This window comes from Abrus precatorius, unplaced genomic scaffold (genome assembly GCF_003935025.1).
Source record: "Abrus precatorius isolate BTA unplaced genomic scaffold, Abrus_2018 Scaffold9, whole genome shotgun sequence".
Taxonomy (NCBI): domain Eukaryota; kingdom Viridiplantae; phylum Streptophyta; class Magnoliopsida; order Fabales; family Fabaceae; genus Abrus; species Abrus precatorius.
This window is the reverse complement of record NW_020874439.1, coordinates 8546408-8552407: the sequence shown is the minus strand read 5'-3', so window position 1 is coordinate 8552407 and position 6000 is coordinate 8546408.

The window sequence follows — 6000 nt, the reverse complement described above, 5'->3', positions numbered from 1 at the left end:
GAAATATTAGGGTTTTAAAGTTTAAATAGGAAAAACTCAGGTGGGGTTCTCAACTAAAATACATAAATAGGAGTTTGAGTTTAGGATAGTGGGGCAGTGCAATAGCAACATCAAATCTAAGCTCTTTATTTTGATTCAATAGCCATTATTAGCTTAGGCCTAGCATATTTACTTAAATAGGCTTTAAAAAAAGCCTATGTTTATTAAGGAAGCCAGGTCAGGCTAAAACAGGACCCTGCAGTATACTTCACTCAAAAACTTTAAATTTAAAATACAATTCAAACATAATTAACAACAAACAACCAATTAAAAAAAAGACGTTATAGAGGTAATCTTACTTGAGTCAATAAGATCAGTGAATAATAAAATTCTCCCTCTGAATATTTTTCTTTTTTAATTAATATTTTAAAAGTATTAGATGATAACTTTTATTTTTATAAAAAAAAACAATAAATATACAAATGACGAGTGGCATTAAATTCATTGAAGCATGTATAAATATAGTAGTTAGTAGCATGTATATTTTTAAATAAATATATATTTTAATAATTAAAAAATAAATTTTCTAAGTTTTATAAATAATTATATATATGTATGTGTAATAACTTTTTTTAAGAATAACCTTTTTATAATTATTTTAACTTCAGTATGTAACCATAAAATATAAGTTAATGAGGATTTTTTATAAATATAAATATAAAAATTTGTGAAAAATAATTAGAGGTTTATATAAAATAATAAAAAAACATTAAGTAATAATTTTTATTTCCAAAACATGGAATAAAATTAACAAAATAAAGTAGATAAAAATTAAACCGATTACAGATTTTAGTCTTGAAGAGTAAACGTGGCTAGTTATGAAAAAAAATAACTTTACGTGTTTTTTTTTATATATATATATAAAGTTTTGTTTTAAACAACAAAAAATAAGTATATATTTTTAAAGAAAAATAGAAATAAACATACTCTAGATATTTTATTTTTCAATTAGAATACTCTGATTTATATTATAAAAGTTGATTAATTCCTTAATCACGAAATATAAAATAATAATTTTTTTCTAAATATAAATATAACTATTTTAAAAAATTAAGTAATAATTTTAATATTTAAAATTTAAAATAAAATTAAAAAAATATAAAAATTAGACTAATTATATATAATAAGAGACTCTAATTCATATTTTCAATTAATTTTAATTTTAAAAAATAAATACGACTAATCGTAAAATAATTTTGAATAAATTGTTAATATAATTTTATATATTAATTATTTTAAAATTAAATTTTATTTTATGCTTGTGATGTATTTAAATTCGTTAATTAAATTGGTCAAATGGGATGCTTTTTTCGATGTGACATAACATAGTATCAAAGTATTTTAAAGACATTTCGTAGCTGTCAAAAGATTATGAGATGAATTGTTGAGTGTACGAAGAAATCACAATGTCCGGAGTCGACAAGAGATAGCGGATGCATACTTTGGTTCTAATTATGAAAAAGTTGAACTCATTCTAAATGTGATGAAAGATTAAGTAGCTAAAGAAATTTTTATTTAAAAAATTAGTATAAAAATTGAATAAACTTTTTTATAAAATAAAAATAATTTATATTATTTTATTTTTATAATATTTAAAAAACTTTTTTATTTAATTTTTTAAAATTAAAAATAATATAATTTTTATTACGAATTTTATTATGTTTTATACTAACTTCTTTTTATATAAAAGTTTCTCTCTAAATTCAACTAAATTCAAGCGCTTGTGTGAAAGATACTATTTAAGCTGTATGTATAAAAAATATTTATGAAGTCATTTAGTGTTTAGCCTAGATTATTCACAAAAAGCTGTAAAAAAATATTTAATCTTATTTCATAAATTAAAAAAAATTAATTCATAATATTTGATTAAATTTATCTTCTATATTAGTTAAAAAAAATAGATTCAAAATCCATGTTTTACCATTATAAAAAAACATGTTTTACTTATCAGAATGAACAGTTTAGTCTTATCATCAGCTGCAATCAATGGTATGATTAAATCATTATTATTTATATTTAGTAACTAATTGTGTGATAAACATAAAAAATATCAAAATTTTAAAAATAAATTGTTTAACGACCAAAATAAATACTACCAACAAATTAAAGGAAAGAGGTCACTATTATCACTAAGTTTTTCTTTTTCTTTTTTAATTTTCTTATATTTTTATTTTCCTCTTTATAAAATCTTTTTAATATTTTTTAAAACTATTTCTCTCATAATTTTTCTTTATAAATTTATATATATCTCTCTTTTTATCTATAAACTTTATCTCTGTCTCCTTAATTTTTTTTTTCTCTCAGTGCAAATGCTTTCTATTTTTATTTCTCAAAATAATTTTTTTTATCAAAAAAAATAATTTCTCTCTAAGCTCTCTGTCTAATTTTTTTAGTTATCTCTCCATTTTCTGTCTTTAAATTGTCTTTGTGAAAAAAATTTCTTATGTATTTTTTTCTCTCTTTAAAGAATTAAATAGAAAAAAAAAATTGACTTTAAAGTAAGTAATTTCTTTTTCAAATATATATAGATTAAAAGAATTTAACAGCACTCGTACTTATAATAAAGAATACTTAATATCAAAAACATTCTACAACAAATATGTATTAAAAGAGCATCTTTGCTCAATGTTAAACAAAGCTTAGCAGTCCTTCAATTACAAAATATAGTAACATTAGAAATTAGGCTTCCACTTTTCAGCATAACAAAATTAATCACAAGAAACAAACTTTCCTTTTTTTCTTTTTTCTTTTTTCTTTTTTTTATTTTACTCTTCATGTTAGTCTAGTCAAAGCTTCAATAGGTTTTCTTTTTTTTCTAATTCTGAATTAACATGAGTCTAAATATGATTATAATAATTTAAATGCAATGAGAGGAGCCAAATGCAGAGAAAAGATAAATAGTAAAAGGAGATATAAAGAAATAAAAGAAAAAGATTGATTAAAAAAATTTAACAAAGAAACACAATAACCTGAGTTATAACTTCAAAAAAAAAAAGAGAGAGAAAAGAAAAGAAAAACTTAAAAAACAAATAAAAAATCTCATATAAAGGTGGAAATCCTTGCAAAGGAGTCTTTGGAGATACTCCTTCGCCATTATTCTGAATTGAGAGAGAATGTTGAGGACTTCTCTTGAAGATATCAACAAAGGGTTTTTATTGCTAGGTTCCCATTGTGATACCTTTTTTTATAATAAAATATTATTTTATTTTTAATCTTTTTTTTAGGATATAATTTTTTTATAATGACTTTTTTTTTGCAAAAAGTATTTTTTTTATTTTTGGTAGAAGAAAGCCACAAAACAAATAAAAAAAGGTAAAAAAAATTACAATTTCAAATATAAGACTCTTTTATCATCAGCTTAAAGAAATAATCTCAAGTCGGTAGAAGGTGAGACCCAATATTTGAAACCACAATTTGAAGAAGTTCCTAGCTTAGCTAAAAAATTTGCATATATATTATCTTCTCGTTGGGTGTGCCTGATGGTGATTTACCAATCTTTTCTTAACCACTCGTTTATATCCTAAATAAGATTAGCATACTTGTAAAAAGGTGAAACAATTTCTATCACAAGGTTTATGACTTCCATCGCGTCAAAGTAACACAACAAGAAATGCTTGGAATTTAGATTCTAAATCATTTTCAATTCCTGAAGCATGACTATGAAATCAGCATGAGTATTGTCAGAAATGTCAATGAACCCAAAAGCTCCTCAAAACCAATTTTCATCCTTATTTCTAATAAGAGCACCAAAATCAACTCTTCCTGGGCTCTCTCAAGCACTCATACCAACATTAAGGATGAGGTCAAATTTCTGATCAGCCTCCCAAAGAATCCAAGGCTTTAGGCGAGCCTGAGATTGCCACACTTGCTCAGATAAACGAAGTTGGTTTGTAAGGTTCATAACATTAAGTATAATTTTATAAATTGAGATATTTTTCCAGTAGTACAATCATCATTCTTGCCCTTTCATATCTACCATAGTATAGCTAAAAATAAAAGAGCATTACTTTTATGTTAAGTCATAATCCAGTTGTTGGCATCAAAGGAAGTTAGAGATGCTTCATTACATAGACATGCACAAAATCAGATTTCCTTAGCTAGTGGACAGTCTTTGACATAGTAAAAAATGTCCTCAATGTAAGTGTGACATCTTGACCAAATGAGTGAAGACACCAAATTCCTATGATGCCTTAAGTAATTTATGGGAAGGATATTACAATAAATAACCCAAACTAGGAATTTAATTTTTTTCGTACAAGGAAGACATTAAATCTATCTCTAACTAAAATGTTAGTACGAAGTTCTCCTACTAATAAGTCAATTAAAATCATGTTTAGTTGCATAACTTTCATCCAAACTACTTGACCAAATAAACCTATCATTAACATGACTACAAATTGACAAGTTAGATTAATAAATTGTTGAAGTAATTGTTATTGGTATCAAAGTGGTAATTTGAGAAAAATTTCACCCTTGTTAACGTAAACGTCCTTAACTTACAACTCTATATCTTGAATGTTAATGTAAATGCCCTTAACCTACAACTCTATATCTTGAATATTAACATATGTAGTGTTGTTACATAATTTGCCTAGTCTTGACCAATCATGATACCACAAGCAAAACTTATCCATTACTAAGTCGAAAAGTGAACCCATTCCTTATAATATTTTTAGCCTTTTTGATTGCTTGCAAAACTGAGACCCTTCATCTTTGTTATGATCTAACAAATAATCTTCCTTCATATATTTTGCTACTAGCAGTTGGACCCAGAGTTTGTCTTTTTTGTTCATCATATACCAAACTATTTTACCTAAAAAAGCTACATTAGTTTCCCTAGTTGTACTCAAACCAAGCCCATGTTCTTGGATTCTACAAGTGATTGTGTCCTAATTCACCGAGTTAATTCTCTTTCCATAATTATTTTTATAAAGGAAAATACGCACACACTTATCAATTGAGTGGCAAACAAGTTAAACCAGTCAATACACTTGTAGATAGTATATTAAGATCGTTGTAATAATTAACTTAACTAGAGCTAAATGTCTCTCTTTATTAAGGAACCCAGCTTCCAATTAGCAAATCTATGTTGAATTTTATCTACAATGAAGTCAAAGTGTTCACTTTACTTGAGATCACTAGAAAGCTCATGTACTTATCAAGAGAAGAAATCATTACCACAGAAACTAGCTTTTGAAGCGCTAACTTAAACAACGGTTAGTATGAATCGCTTTATAATAATATATTTAGAGAGCGATTAGCGTTGAACCGCTCTCTAAGGTATACTTCTAAGAGCGGTTAATATTGAACCGCTCTCTAATATACATTTCTGAGAGCGGTTAATAGAGAACCGCTCTCTAATGTAAACTTCTAAGAGCGGTTTACTAGAAACCGCTCTCTCATGTATACTTCTGAGAGCGGTTAATAGAGAACCGCTCTCTAAAGTCTTTTTTTCTATCTTATAAATGAAGCGCGCTCTCAAATCTCTTTATCTTGCTAACAAACTTGCTTGCTTTTACATCTGTAAGTTCTTTTCGTCTTCTTCATCTTTTATGCGCTAACAAAGTTGTTCTCTGTCTCTTTCACTGTAGGTTCTCTTTGTCTTCTTTGCGTTAAAAAAGTTAGTTTCTTTTACATCTGTTGCTACCTTTCTAATTGTTCTCTATGTTCTCTCTTTCTTTCTTTTCTTTCTCTATTAACTTTAAACCATCTCGCTAATTTGTTCTCTTTTCTCTGCTTAATAGTGTTGCAGATGTGAACTATTTGGTTAATACAATATACAAACTCAACAAGTTTCACTTTTGATTTGTGATAAAAATGAAGAAAGTTTGAGCATAACAATAAATTAATTTTGATTTGAAATATAAAACTCACGAAGAAAGAAATTTCAAATTCTAGATTCACGGTATATTTTAAATGATATTCACTTTGTGAGAGCGGTTCCACATAGAACCGCTCTCT